Raw genomic sequence first — 16,480 nt, forward strand, 5'->3', positions numbered from 1 at the left:
TTTTGCTAGTAAGCATGTGGCTGGTTGTGGACTTGTAGAGAAATCAACAATGTACAAATCCCCTCTTCTAACACCTTCGAAGACTTTGGATCTGTCAGATTACATGATCACAAGACATCTATATTTTCCAAAGATAAGAACCATATCAAGATCACAAAGCATTGAGACTGACATGAGGTTAAACCCAAGGGATTGAACAAGAATCACTTTGTCCATGTGCGTGTCCTTGGAAATAGCCACTTTGCCAGGTCCCAACACCTTGCTTTTACCTTTGTCAGCATAAGTGATTTGCTTCAGGGGTGATGGAGTCAGTGGCATATTCATGAGCAAGCTTTTGTCACCAGTCATGTGGTGTGCGCAGCCACTATCAAGAACCCACTCACTACTCTTGGGTTTGTCATCCTGCAAATGAATTAGTACAGGTTACCATCACACATGCTTCAGCTTGAAGAATATGATATCAATTTCATGAGATAGGAATTTCATCATAAACAGTATTTATGAGGACGTGTGAAAAGTTTTTCATTTCATCAATGTTAGCTTGCGTCCTATCAAGCATTTTCCTCAGGGCACCAGCCAATTCTTCACATGATGATTTTCATCTGGAGACCTGTCCTACAGAAGTGATTAGTTCAAATTCTTGACCACCCACGTCTAAAGGGGTGGTAAAGAATTCATCATCCTGCGAGCACCATATTAGAAAGGAGGCATTGAAGCTAATGCAATTCTCTTTACAGTAGGGGGGTTAGAGTACTCAAATGAATAGGCAGAGAAATTCTTTTAGGATTTATGAACATAATGATTTGAAGAGTAATACTCATATTCGTGTCCCTTGTAATTTCCGTGCATATTACAAGAATTAGCACGGGTACGAGTATAGTTTTGACGAGTTGAGGATTTTGATCCTCTTGAAGACTTTAGTCCTCCTGAGGAATTTGATCTGGGGTTCAGATTCTTCATAGGTGGTGTCATGAGGACATTCACCTGAAGATTTTCAAGGCAACTTTTGGGGACCTAGATTTTCCTCAGGGGTGGTCCATTCCTGTAGTTAGTTCCAACATATGGAGCAAATACTTCACCAGATTGATTTTTGAACAGTTTATAGTTTGAGTCAAATGACTCATCTGACGAATGGGATAATTCACATGCAACGCCTGTTAGATTGGATGGATCAACAGGAGGCCCTTTAGGAGCAACCCATGAGGTTTTGGAATACTGCTCAGGTTTCTAGTATGAGCCATCAGCATTCAATTTCCTCTCAAAGGCAATTCCTTCTTTCCTCGGGTTCCTGTTCAAAATCTGCTTTTTGAGCACATCGCAAAGGGTTTGGTGCCCTTTGAGACTTTTGTACATGCCTCTCACATACAATTCCTTCAGCCCTGCATTTTCATGAGTGACATTTGTGGTTTCCTCAAGTGAGGAATTCGATACCACATGAGCAGTTGAAGAATTTGTAGCAATAGAAGCATTTGATAATTCTCGTGAAGAATTAGCAGTTTCACGTTCGATGCATTTAAGACATGGAGGAATGAATTCAACATGACCAGCACTGAACTGTTGAGTTAGTAATGAATCATTTTCCATACGAAGATCATCATGAGAAATCCTGAGCTTCTCAAGGTCAAGTTTCCTTTGAAGAAATTCATAGGAAAGTTTCTCATGATCAGCGAGGAGTGTGCCATGACGATCTTGAAGATTATCAAATCTGGACTCAAGACTTTTCATATCTTCAGTGAGGATTTGGGTAAGATTCATTTCATCATTCAACATGTCATCGCTTCTATCTAGAAGTTTCGGAAGCTTTTCGAGGGCAGTTTGTTGTTTAGTTGCAATGATAGCAAGTTTACTAACTGGGTTTTTTGTAATCATCAGGTTCACAGTCACTTGAATCAGAGCAAGAAGCATCATTCGATACCTTTGAACCTTTTGCCATGAAGCAATAGGTTGGAGGAAAGTCATCAGCATAGTCATCAGTGTGGATGGTGTTGTCATTTTCTTCAAGGTTGAAGATTGACTTGCCGACGAATGTGGGTGCTAGTGCAAGACTAGCCTGTCCAGATTCCGAGTCTTCTTTAGAACCCTCCTCTTCATCACATTCCTCAGATTTTGCCTCAGAATCCATTTCCTTGCCAATAAGTGCCCGAGCCTTTCTGAAACTGGTCTTCTTGTGCGATGAGGACTATGAGGATGAGGATTTTAAAGATTTCTTCTTTTTCTTCGAGTCATCAGAACTTTCATCCTTGTATTTCTTCTTCTTTGATTCCCTCACCCAACAAGGAAAGTGAGCAACATAGTTACCTGATTTCTTGCATTTGTGGCAGGTCCTCTTCTTGTAGTCCTCAGATGAAGTTTCTGACTTCCTCATATCTCTTCTTGAAGATTTACCAAACTGGCCAGGTCTTGTAAGCTTCTGGAATTTCCTCACGAGCATTGCTAGCTCCTATCCAAGTTCTTCAGGATCACCAATGCTGCAATCCGAGTCTTCTTCTTCATATGAGGAAATTTCTTTGGCCTTCAGTGCACAAGGTCTAGAGTAGCTTGGTCCATATAGATCCCTCTTTTCTTCCTGTTGGAATTCATGAGTATTGAGTCTTTCAAGTATATCAGCAGGATCAAGCATCTTGTAGTCTGGTCTTTCTTGAATCATCAGAACCAAAGTATCAAATGATGAATCGATAGATCTTAGTAGTTTCTTCACAACTTCATGCTCAGTAATGTCTCGAGCTTCTAGTGATTGCAGTTCATTTGATAGGTCAGTGAGGCGATCAAAGGTATCTTGGCAGCTTTCATTGTCAAGCCTCTTGAAACGATTGAAGAGATTGCGAAGAACATCAACACGAGAGTCACGCAGAGTTGATACTCCTTCATTTACTTTGGACATCCTTTCCCAGATTAGTTTTGCTGAGCACAAAGCCCTTACTCTGCCATACTGACCTTTGCTCAGATGGTCACAAATGATATTCTTCGCTTCAGAATCAAGTTGCTTGAATTTCTTCACATCAGCGGCAGAGACAATAGCACTGATGAGAGGAACACCATGTTCCACAATATACGAGAGATCATTGTCAATAGCTTGCAGATGCATCTGCATCTTGGTCTTCCAGAAGGGAAAGTCCTTTCCTTCGAAAGTAGGACATCCTGCAGTAACCTTGATCATGCCTACACTCGACATAACTAAAACTCTAGGTGGTTAAAACAAAATCACACATAAAAAGGGAGTACCTTGCTCAGATAACAATTGAAAGTGCATTATATCGACTAGAGGGGCGGGGGGTGGTATGAGATTTTTGGAATTTCATCACTTAGGAAATTCCTTTTGAGGAAATTCCTCACTGATGACTAACTTGCAGCGGAAACAACAAAGGATCAGGTGTGCGAAGTATCACTATACCAGTTTTCAAGATTAGGAATATGAAAAATAGTTTGCACAATACGCACGCACAGAGAAAAGCAGGTGAGGATTAGCTCGCATGAATAATTTGAGGTTGAGGAATTTCAGAGAAAGTCTTCAGCAAATTCTTCAAATAGTAACAATGAAAGTCTTCAACATACAATAGTGAGGAATTGAAAGAATTGAAGAAATAGAACCCGTATCACAATGAAGACAGTGGTTGATGACCCAGTTCCAACTATTGTGGCAGTTGTACGTCTGGTTTGGAGCGGCTTGGTATTGAAACCAAAGGACACACAGTCCCGGGACACACAGTCCCCTACCGTATTCTCCTTGAGCTAAGGACACACATTCCTCGCCCAACACTCGTGGTAAGTCTTGAGGGCAGACTTCCAAACCCTCACAAACTTGGTCACCCGGCGATCCACAATTGACTGCTGGTTTGCTCTAGACCATGACGCCTAACCGTCTGGAGGATGCACAATCCTCAAAGGTAAAAGGCTTCAGTTCCACACAGGAACAAATTCTTCAGTGATACTCAATCACTTGGTTTTGGTTTCTGGTTTGGTGTTTGGGGTATTTCCTCACTGATGATTTACTCTCGAAGACTGAGGAATTTTGGTTGCTCTAAATGACAAGTGTCAGTTTCTCACGGAGCAGCCAACTAGCTAATGGTTGTCGGGGCGGCTATTTATAGCCTGGGAGCATCCCAACATGATTTGACATTAATGCCCTGAAATAATATGACCGTTGGTGTGGATAAGGTCGGTGATGTGGCGCGAATTGCGACAATGGTCGGGACCCTCAACTGTGAGAGTCCTCATGTCTCTCATATTCCTCACTTGAGGCTTTTGGTAAGATTAGGCTTGGGTTGAGCATCATGAGGAAATTCATTCCGAAGTGTTACCTTGACCCCCTTTAATAGTACAGTGATCATATGACTCAAGAGTGAAGAAAATGAAACACAAAGAATAAATCTTCACGCTTCAAAGTCTTTGAATCGTTTTTCTTCAGGACACACTGAATTCCTCATCTTCAATATCTTCATGAGAAATATCATTTTCATCGCAATTTCTTCGCGATCAAAGTCTTCAGCAGAAGAACAATTTCTTCAGTCGAAGATATACATTTTTAGGGGTCGATATTCATCGAATGTTTCAAACTCCTCAGCGACTTATAGATCCTGTGTACACTCGTGAACACATTAGATACTTAACCTATATGTCTTCAAACCACCAAAATCACTAAGGGGCACAAGATGCACTTACACCTTCAAAGGTAGGACATCCTGTAGTAACCTTGATCATACCTGCGGTCGACATAGCTAAAACTCTAGGCGGTTAAACAAAAATCACACAGAACAAGGGAGTACCTTGCTCTGATACCAATTGAAAGTGTGTTATATCGACTAGAGGGGGGTGAATGGGTGATTTTTAGAATTTCATCACTCAGGAAATTCCTTGTGAGGAAAGTCTTCAATCACGAACTAAGTGCAACGGAAATAGTACAGGATCAGGAGTGCAAAAACAACTATAGCAAAGTACCCGGTGAGATTTATGAGATTCGGTTTGCAAAGTTTGCAAGTACAAAGTAAGCAGGTGAAGATTAACTCAAGTGAAGAATTTGAGGTTGAGGAAATTCAGAGAAAGCCTTCAGACAAATTCTTCAAATAGTACAGATGAAAGTCTTCAACATACAATTTAGGAAATGAAAGAGTTGAAGAAATAGAACCCGTAGCTCGATGAAGAAACTTGTTGATGACCCAATTCCAACTGCTGTGATTAAGGTACGTCTGGTTCGGAGTGGCATGGTATTGAAACCAAAAGGACACACAGTCCCTACCGTATTCTCCTTGAGCTAAGGACACACAATCCTCGCCCCACACTCATGATAAGTCTTTAGGGAAGACTTCCAAACCCTCACAAACTCGATCACCGGGCGATCCACAATTGACTGCTGGATGCTCTAGACCATGCGCCTAACCATCACTAGGATGCACAGTCCGCAAAGGTAAAAAGCGTCGGTTCCACCCAAGAACTATTTCTTCAGTGATTCTCAATCACTTGAGTTTTTGGTTTGGGTTTGGTGTTTAGGGTATTTCCTCACTTGATGATTTGCTATCGAAGAATCTAAGGAATTTGGGTTGCTCTAAATGACAAGTGTCTGTTTCTCTCGGAGCAGCCAACCAACTAGTGGTTGTGAGGAGGCTATTTATAGCCTGGGAGCATCCCGACATGATTTGACATAAGTGGCCTTAAATAACATGACCGTTGGGTGGATAAGATCAGTGAGGTGGCACGTGGTGCGACAACGGTCGGACCTTTCAATTGTGAAAGTCCTCATGTCTCTCATATTCCTCACTTTGAGGCTTTAGTAGATTTAGACTTGGGTTGATAATCATGAGAAAATGAGTTTTACCTCGACCCCCTTTAACAGTACGGTGTTCCTATGACTCAAGTGTAAAGAAAAATAAAACAGAAAGAGTAAATCTTCACGCTTCAAAGTCTTCAGAGTGTTCTCTTCAGGACACACCGAAGTCCTCATCTTCAATGACTTCATGAGGAATATCAATTTCATCGCAATTTCTTCGCGATCAAAGTCTTCAAGGAAGGACCAAAGTCTTCACCGGAAGACATACATTTTTAGGGGTCGATATTCATCGGATAACTCAAACTCAATGACTTCTAGAGCGTGTATGCACTCACAAATATATCAGTCTCTTAACCTATAAGTCTTCAAACCACCAAAATCACTCAGGGGCACTAGATGTACTTAAAACTTGCTTATGCTAACCATCACAATATGACATTGTTTCAACTTGATGTGAAAAGTGCATTCCTCAATGGTAAGCTTGAGGAAGAAGTATATGTCACCCAACCCCTAGGTTTTGAAGACCCAAGGCATCTTGACAAAGTCTTCAGACTCAACAAAACACTCTATGGCCTTAAGCAAGCCCCTCAGGCATGGTATGACACATTGATGGAATTCCTAGTGAAGAAAGGGTTCAAACCCGATTCACTCGATCCTACTCTTTTTCAAAAGTCCTATGATAATGATCTATTTGTGTGCCAAATATATGTGGACGATATCATCTTTGGTTGTACTCACAAATATCACAATGACGAATTTGCCTACATGATGGCTGAAGAATATCAAATGTCCATGATGGGGGAGCTGAAATTCTTCTTAGGGCTTGAAATTCGTTAACAATGCAACTGTATCTTCATTTCGCAATAGAAATACCTCAAAGATGTCCTGAAGAAATTCGGCATGCATGAATGCAAATTCCTCTAAATTCCCATAGCTACCAACGGCCACCTCTGCATTGACGAAAATGGTAAGGATTTTGATTAGCAGGTATATCACTCTATGCTTGGCTCTTTTATTGTACATATGTGCATCTAGGCTAGTCATTATTCTTAGTGTTTTCATGTGTGCCCGTTTCCAAGAAACACCGAAGGAATCACACCATAAGGTTGTGAAATATATTCTTCGATATCTAGCTCACACACCAACACTTGGATTATGGTACCCCAAGGGCTCAGATCTTCACCTCGTTGGATATTCTGACTCTGACTATGCTGGTGACCGTGGGTCTCGCAAGTCAACATCAGGCACGTGCCATTTCCTTGGACGTTCCTTAGTATGTTGGTCCTCCAAGAAGCAGAATTGTGTTTCACTTTCCACTGCGGAAGCTGAGTACATTGATGTTGGTTCTTGTTGTGTCAACTGATGTGGATGAAGCAAACCCTCAAGGACTACGTCATCAACATGAAGAATGTGCCACTCTAATGCGACAATGAGTGTGCAATCAAGATTTCATACAACCCAGTACAACACTCGAAGACCAAGCACATCCAGATTCGTCATCATTTTCTTCGTGATCATGTACTCAAGGGCAACATCGTCATCGACCACGTGAAGACTAAAGTCCAACTAGCGGATATCTTCACTAAGCCGCTGGATGAAAACAGATTTTGCAAGTTGTGGTGTAAGCTAAATATCTTAGAATCGTTGAATGTTCTGTGAAAAGGACAGACATCCTAACACTTATGCAAAATTCATGACTTATATGTGCAACACACGAAGTAACATTTTTTTGAATCAATGAAGAATAACACTCTACGTTTGAAGAAATTAATGAAGAATTTGATTCTCAGGACCCTACGACAATTGTAGGCGGTGCCTGAAATCATCATTCTTATAGAGTGGGTCATGCCACCAACCAATTTGAAATTCTTCAAAGTTGAGACTTTTGCAAATTCTTCAAATCTTCAAAGTCTTCAGATTTTCAAAATCCTCAAGATTGGAAATTCCTCAAAAGTTTAAATACTTCAAACTCTTTAGAATGTGTTCTTCATCGACTATATACTAATTTATGAGCTTTTAAAGTCCTCAATAGTATTCACTTATAGCTAAGTCTTCATGCTGTGTTTTTCTTCTAAGTGAATGTGATCGGACCCGATCCTCCTCTATGCTAACCTCAACCTAGTATGTTCTCAAATTCTTCATATGCGTTCTCTTTGAGACTCGTTCAAAGTCTTCATCGAAACCTTGTCTCCTAAAGAATTTGTGAACAAAGTCCTCCAAATTTATTTCAAATTTTTTTCAACCATTACCGCTCAAACTGCACCCACTACCCACTATTGGATAAGAACGATCTCCACTAACTCCACCGCTTAATACGTGTGTGCCACCTATCAAGCGGAGAGTTAGGGCCAGGGGTATTCTGGTCCGAAAATTTTGGGCCGCACCATTTCTCAGCTAGGCTATAAATACCCCACACTCACCCCCACAATCACTTCTTCCTCTCGTTTCCACTTCTTACCGCTCAAAGACAGACCTAGAGTCGCCGATGTAAATCATCACCACCCGTGAGGAAAAGTTCACTGCGTTGACCTCATCATCGTCATACTCGCGCCGGTCACGGATCTTCTTCCTCCGCCGTCATCGTAGCTTTCTTTAGCAGCCGATTTAGGGTGTTGAAGATTTGAACCGACGAGCTTCTCTTTCCACCATCTACAGCTCGTCATGTTCTTCGTGTTCTTCATCCAGGGTAATTAAAGTATAATTTTATTGTGCCTTTAGATCCTTATGTTTCCATTAAATATTTGAAAAGTGTTTTACCTCGGCAATTTCATCAGATGGATACTTCCATGCCTAAGAACACTTGATAAATTTCATTAAGTTACTCTATTCCTAAAGAGATTCCTCAATTGTGTGAATTTTTGGATGTGCACAACTCTGGAACCAAGTCAACGACACTTAGCAAAATTCCTCAAAAACACTATTAGTCAATTTCCTCAACGTGAGTCATTTTTGAAAATCTTCTCAGAACGCATAAGACCTCTTCAAAATAGCACCTAAACTCTGTTCACAGGTACAAAATGTCTCATGAAAAATCTCTAGGTTCTCATCAACTTAACTCGTTTACAACATTTCTTGAAGAAAACTTGCATATCTCATCACAGTCCTCAAAAGTTCATATTCCTCAAGTGAAGAAAAAAGCCAATGAGAAGAAACAAAATGGTGGAAACAAGGACGATACCAATACTTCCTTTGAGACTCTCGATGACATGTACGATGAATACTTCACACCCGATGAAGAAATTTATGGGAAACAGATGGAATAAAAGCGCAAAACGCGCTTGCAGAAAATTGAGAGGAGATGTGCCAAAGAATGGCAGGAGTACACGTATGTGATACCCAAATACACGAGGAAATTTGCACTGAAGCCTCAATGCAAAAGGCCTCCTCTGGGCGATTAACAAGTTGTTGGTCCAACAAGTCTTGCAACCATTCATGACTATCATGAAGAATATGCCAAGCAAGACACCAAACTGCAGAAAGTTGCACACCTGGCCATGAAGAAATGCAACGAGGAATCTGCTGGTGCAGCTGCTGCTGCCTCCTCCTCTGCTGCTGAATTTCCTCACCATCTCAAACCTCACATGAATTTCCTCAGTCAGGTGCTAAGGTGGCAACAAAGTCCTCTACTAATGCCAGACAGTGTTCACCCCCACTGAAGTTGATTTCAATTCCCTCAGTGCCATATGCTTGACGCTCCGCACATACTTCTCCTAGTGCCAACATGAAGATGAAAATGACTGCTGGGCAAGGAAAAAGTCCTCACCCTAGCAAAGTCCTAAATGTTCCTTCTACATGAGAAGAAGAAGATAAAGCTGATGATGAAGTACTTGAAGCAATCATCAGAAACAAGCAAGAAAGGGTCGCACAGGCCAAAGGCACTGCAATTCCTCTCATGATGGATCCAAAGGTGATACTAGACTTCATAGAGATCTGGTATGACGATCCTCAAACACCGATTGAGGACTTGAAACTCCCACCTCGACCAAGTCACATATTGCCAACCTTCATCAATGAATAAAATGGAAGGTGCAGAAGGCCAAGCAAGCTTGAAAGGCCCAGACTCAGAAAGAGAGCTTTCTTAAGAACAACATTCTGACTGTGACATGTGATTAGCTCCTCACCACTCAAACTGAGATCAAAAATCTTAGTGAAGAATACAATCGCTTTAATGCAGACTGGAAGGGCGCAAAAGGCAGATTCGTCAATGTTGCCAACAAAGTCATCACTGAACACAACAAGCAGGTTGCACACAAAACAAAACCTCAAGTTCCTCGAGTGAATTACATAGTTGAGCTGCCTGTGGACATTGATGATGAAATTCCTCCAACTGGTGAACGTACCAGGGCAGCTGAAGAAATGGTTGCGCCTGAAAAACCTGTTACTACCAGGACAATTGCAACAACCGTGCCTAAAGAAACTGCTCCTGCTCCAAAATCTTCACAAGTGAAGAAAGTGAAGCTTCCTTCTGCATTATAAGTGAAGAAAACAAAGGTTGGTGAAAAGGGAGCAACAAAGAAGAGAAAGGCTTCAACGAGCTCAGAGTCGTCGAAAGCAAAACGCTTGAGGATTTTGCCAAATTCCTCAACTACTCCAATTGATATCACCCCTATCAGCAAACACCCTCCTATGTGATTGTGCCATATGGTGTCGAGCATGTCATACAAGAAGGGGATGAAGAAAAGGAAGACACTCATTCTGTTGCTTCCACACCAACTGATAAAGAAATCGAGGTTGATCCAAATCCTTGAATTCCTCAAGCCTCATCTCCTCAGCCATAGTAGAACATATATGTGGGAGATGAAGAAAAAGATGATGATGTGGACATTGGCAGCACCACACCTATGATCAATGACGACTATTGGGAAGAGGTTCATCCCAACCCACCATTGAAAACTCCCATTCCTAAAGTTCCTCAGTCCTCTGCTGCCACCGAAGTTCTTATAGGGTCTGAGGACAAGAACACTCTGATAAAGTCCACCCCGTAGACTAAATCATGTGCATCAACTGAAGAAACTGCAATTCAAACGCCTACTGTGGAAACTTCTGCAGCTGAAATTGATGAATCTGGACACCATATTCCTCGGACTAAGAAGAGTGGTACTGAAGAACATTTTGCTTAGAGTGAACACACTGCCTCTGAATATCATCTTGATAATCCTTAGTCGGCAATAGTCGTGGCTGAAATTCCTCAAACTAAAGATCTTCGAAGACTTGTGGTCCGCTTTAAGCCAAATCTTCAACCGAAGAGTCTTCAGCCTTACACTGGAATAAAAAGGCCAAAGTTTGAAAAGGCAAAATTCTTTGATGGACATCACTATTTCATCGACGCAAATCCTTATGATTCTCCAAGGATAAGGCGCAATAGATTCTGGACACTCGCTCAAATGAAGATGTCAACACTTGGGTTCTAGACTGGATGACTCAGAACACTCACTACAAAGCCTGTGTCATCAAATTACTTCCTGCAGTCCTTGTTCCAATTCTCTCAGATGGAGCCAGATGTGTCTATGACGAAACTGAACTGCCAAATCATATGATGCAAGTACCGATGAAGCCTTTGGCTCCTGGAAGGCAGCCAAGAACCACATTCCTCATGAAAGAATTGCTTTATATGCCCTGGACAGTTTACCGAATCTTGTCCAAAAACTTCTGTCCAATCAAGGGTCATTACTCCAACGATGAAGAAATTTTGGGCATCAAGAAGAATCTTCTCTTGAATATCATCCATGGGATTCCAATAAATAGTCATGATTTCTTCATGAGGACTCTATCCAACACAGACCTGTCACCTTTTGATCTGAAGCCTTATGCATTGTGGATAGTGAAATTCATCAGGGTCGGATCTACTGTTCCTTACAAGGAACATATTTTGAATCACACCACCTACTTTGATTCCCTTGAATTCGTCAAGAAATCTTTTGAGTTGGTTGAAGTCAAATGGAAAAATGTGATTGATGAAGGATCTCGGGCCCTTGATGGCCAATCTCGCAATGCTACATCTTATTCCACCAATGACGACACTGCCTCTCGGGACTTAGCTCCCAGAGGAAAGGCCCCTCGCGAATATGCACCACGTGTGATGACTGACTAGGAGCTCTTGCTAAGTCTTCATCAGAAGGTTGATCGCAACTACAAATGGGTCAAGCGTCAGTTTGGTGCCATTGTCAAAGACGTCGATGCAACTCAGAATGTTGTGAAGAAACATCACTATTACCATCATGAGATCTTTGACCACACATGGGCCATTCTGTCTCACCACAAGACTCGTGAGGAACTCACTGAAATGGATTTCCAACAAGACTTCGACTGGTCCTGGCCTCCAAAGAAGAAGTTCAAGAAGATTTCAGTTCCACGACTGATGGCCAGCTCATTTTCTTCAACACGCACAATAATGACCCTAAAGATCTTGCCGACACTGCTGCGATGAACGACCCCAACACTCATCCTCCACCAACAAAGTGATATTCTTCAAGGATGTTACACCTCAATTTCATCCCTTGTCGTCACTTGATGACAAAGGGGGAGAAATCTGAGTTAGTCTTCAAGAGGGTCTACATTATTAGTTTAAGGGATTTTGAACTATATTTCCTTTAAGTTACAACTCTCGTTCTTCTAAAGTGCTTGGCTGTATGAGTTGTAAACTTATGCCTGGTGGTGGTCTGACAATTTCGAACCATGTTTCTTCGCATGCTTATTCCTCATAATGATTGATGCATGCATGCTGAAATTCGACAGACTCCACTTTCCATCATGCATTTCAATTTCCTCAAGTTATATGTCAAATTCCTACATGGATTACAAGATATAGGGGGAGATCTCTATGGTATAAATCCTGAATGTGCATTTGCAGTCCAAATCCAATTACTCAAATATGCACATCTCCAAGGGGTTTCTCTATATCTTGCATTCAAATTCCTCAAAATTTGTACTTACACTTCATATTATTATCCCCGTTGAAAACTTAACCTATTTGTCATAAATCACTAAAAAGGGGGAAATTGTAAGTGCAGTTAGTGCCCCTCGGTAATTTTGGTGTATTGAAGACTTATAGGTTAATATACTGATATGTCTGTGAATGTACACATGCTCTATAAGTCGCTGAGGAGTTTGAGTTATTCAAAGAATATCGACCACTAAAAATGTATGTCTTCGGGTGAAGACTTTGGTATTTCTTCTGAAGACTTTAAAGTGAGGAAATTTGTGTGTCCGTGAAGAAATCGATGTGAGGAGTTTGAAGTGTGAAGACTTTTGTTTTCATAGTCTCATTTTATGTATTCTTTGTCATAGGGAAACCATAATATTAAAGGGGGTCAAGGTAAAACTAAGGAAAAGTTTCCAAGTGATGCTCATCTCAAAGCCAACACATACAAACCCTTGGAATGAAGCCTTTGGAAATCTTCAACAACTTACTCAATTTATTCAGTGATAGAGACGATGATCTTATGGTCTCTGAGGAATTTTCCCTCACTTAGGAGTTAGGTGTTCACCAGTGCAAATTACCTACGTGTGAGGAACATCAATGACACGATGACTTTCATAGCTGAAACGTTCCGACCGAGGCTGTGCTGCGCGCCAGCTGTCCTCGACCTTATCCACCTAACGGTCATATCATTGGGGCATTTATGTCAATTCATATCGGGATTGCTACCAGGCAATAAATAGCCTCCCCCAAAACAACTAGTTGGTTGGCTACTCTGCGAGAGAAGCTGGCAGTTGTCATTTGAGGGCAACCCATTCCTCACAGACTTTGAGAGAAAATCATCACTGAGGAAAAACCCCAAACACCCAAACCAAAATACAAAACCCAAAGTGATTGAGCATCACTAAAGAGATTGTTCCTGTGTGGAACCGATGCTTGTTACCTTTGAGGATTGTGCATCCTCCAGACGCTTAGGCGTCATGGTCTAGAGCGTCCAATAGTGAATTGTGGATCACCGAGTGACCAAGTTTATGTGGGTTTGGAAGTATGTCTTGAAGACTTACCACGAGTGTAGGGCAAGGACTATGTGTCCTTATCTCAAGGAGAATATGGTAAGCACTTAGTGTCTTGGGACTGTGTGTCCTTTGATTTAAATACATGGCCTCTCCAATCCACACATACGAGTGTCACATCAGTTGGAACTGGGTCATCAAACCATTGTCTTCATCGAGCACCTGGTTCTAATTCCTCAACCCTTTCATTTCCTCAACTGTATGTTGACAACTTTGATCTTTAATGTTTAAAGAATTTGACTGAAGACTTTCTCCAAGTCCCCACCTCACATTCTTCACTTAACTTATTCTTCACCCGCATGTCCTGATATTGCTACCTGTGCAATCCGAACGTTTCACTTCATTCTGACGACTATGCTTTCGCTGTTTTGCATATCTGTTTGAGTACTAAGCCCGTTGCACTCAGCTCGTGACTCAGGATTTCACTCAGAAGGAATTTCCTCAGTGAAAAATTTATAAAAATCACCTATTCACCCCCTCTAGTCGATATAACGCACTTTCAAGGACACAAGCCTATGAAGATGCCAACTTATTTAAAAAAAGTTAAAAGGTGGCATGACAAGAGAATCCAAAAACACCAACTCAATATAGGATACCTTGTTCTTTTGTACAGTTCTCTTTTCATATTTTTTGTAGGTAAGCTTCTCTCCGAATGGGAAGCCCCTTATGCTGTCGAGGCGGTCTATCGTTCTGGTGTTATGAAGATTAACAACTTCGTAGGCAAAAGTTCAAAAGTGGTAAATGCGAAAATAGTTAAACACTATATCTCAGGTATGGTCGTCAATGTTGAAACCAATATTATTGAAGTGATGAACCCGGAAGAACACATAAAAGAGACTTTCCAGAACACTCTAGAAAGCTCAAAAAGGGGTAGGTATGTGTTACGGTAAGTAAACTGTTGTCTACTAGACAAATTTATTCTTGTAGACGTTGTTGGGTTTCCAAATGGAGAGTTTTGTACGATAGCAGCAAATTTTCCTCAAGTGGGTGACCTAAGGTTTATCAACCCGTGGGAGGTGTAGGATGAAGATGGTCTCTCTTAAACAACCGTGCAATCAAATATCAGAAATATTTTGTCTCTCAACACATCCAATACAATGAAAAGTTGTATAGGTGCACTGGTTCGACAAACAGATGGTGATACAAGTGTGGTATGGATAGTAGATATAGGTTTTTGTAATAGGAATAAATAAAAACAGCAAGGTAACAAGTGGTAAACAACTAGCAAAAAGGTATAGTAATGCTTGGAAATAAGGCATGGGGTTCATACTTTTACTAGTGCAATATCTCAACAATGCTAAAATAGTAGGATCATATGATCATCCCTCAACATGCAACAAAGAATCACTCCAAATTTCATAAGTAGCGAAGAACATAAGATGAAATTGTTGTAGGTAGCGAACCACCTCAAAGCTATTATTTTCGATCAATCTTTTGAGCTATTCCTATAAGTCTCACAAACAACCCTAGAGTTCATACTAGAATAACACCCATGATACATATCAATCAACCCTAATGTCACCTAGATAATCCAATGTCACCTCAAGTATCCATGGGTTAATTATATGAGATGGATCAAACAATTTCAGATTCATCATATTTAATGCAACATAGAGAACTTCAAGGAGTACCCCCAAGATTTCTATCAGAGAACATACTATGAGAACGTGCAATCACTAGTAGAAAATGGCCCATTTGTCCCGGTTCCAGAGGCCCATTAGCCTCCGTTCGTGAACCAGGACTAAATGGTCGGGACTAAAGCCCAAAACCTTTAGTCCTGGTTCGCTTACGAACCAGGACCGAATGGTCTCCCTGTGGCCGCTGCGGCGAGCCCGGGCAGGAGGGCCTTTAGTCCCGGTTGGTCACACCAACCGGGACAACATGGCATCCACGCGTCAGCATCTGGGCGGAGCTGGGTTTTTTTTAACGCGGGGGCGGGGGGTGTGGGGGGTGGAGGGTTAATTTAGTGGTTTCATATTGTGTTAGCTAGCTAATAGAGAGAAGTGTCCTCTCTTTCTCTGTGCTTGGTCGACGCTAGCTACTATACATATAGAGAGAACATGACGCTAGCTATTAAGAAAATGAAGGAAACCATTTACAATACTTAACATCTTTTTAAAGTATAACATCTTTTACAATGCCTAACATCATCTACCTAAGATCCAATCACAAATAGCTCACATGGTTTTCTCCATCACTAGGTATGATGTGGTCAATAAAGAATCCTGCCAATTCCTCTTTAATTGCTCGTATGCCATCATCTCATAGGGCTCCACCCTGCTTCTTACAGATCTAATTTAAAGAAGGGGGGTCAATACATGCATATATATGAATAAAACTCAACGCAATTGATGGTAATATATAAAATAAAATTGTGAATATTATTTACGTACTTCAAATTGTTCGTCAGAGATGCCCCACCTAGAGGTCGAGATGCGAATGAACTCACATACGTAGTATGCACATTTTTCAGTCCCAACTACCTGGTACAAGCACTTTACGAGAATATATAGAGTTCAATCAAACCGATAAGCAAGCATGGTAATGATATACTGATGAAAATTTGAATCAATTAGAGATGCGCGGAACTAGCTAGTACTACTTACTGGGTGTGTGTAAATTGCAACTCTTTGGGTATACCACAAACCTTAGTCGTGAACTTCTTCCAAACCCTGCCAGGCAAAGAAAATGATTACTTGATATCAGGAAATTAACGAAAGTTGCATG

Source organism: Hordeum vulgare, chromosome 7H (assembly GCF_904849725.1).
Source record: "Hordeum vulgare subsp. vulgare chromosome 7H, MorexV3_pseudomolecules_assembly, whole genome shotgun sequence".
NCBI classification, from domain to species: domain Eukaryota; kingdom Viridiplantae; phylum Streptophyta; class Magnoliopsida; order Poales; family Poaceae; genus Hordeum; species Hordeum vulgare.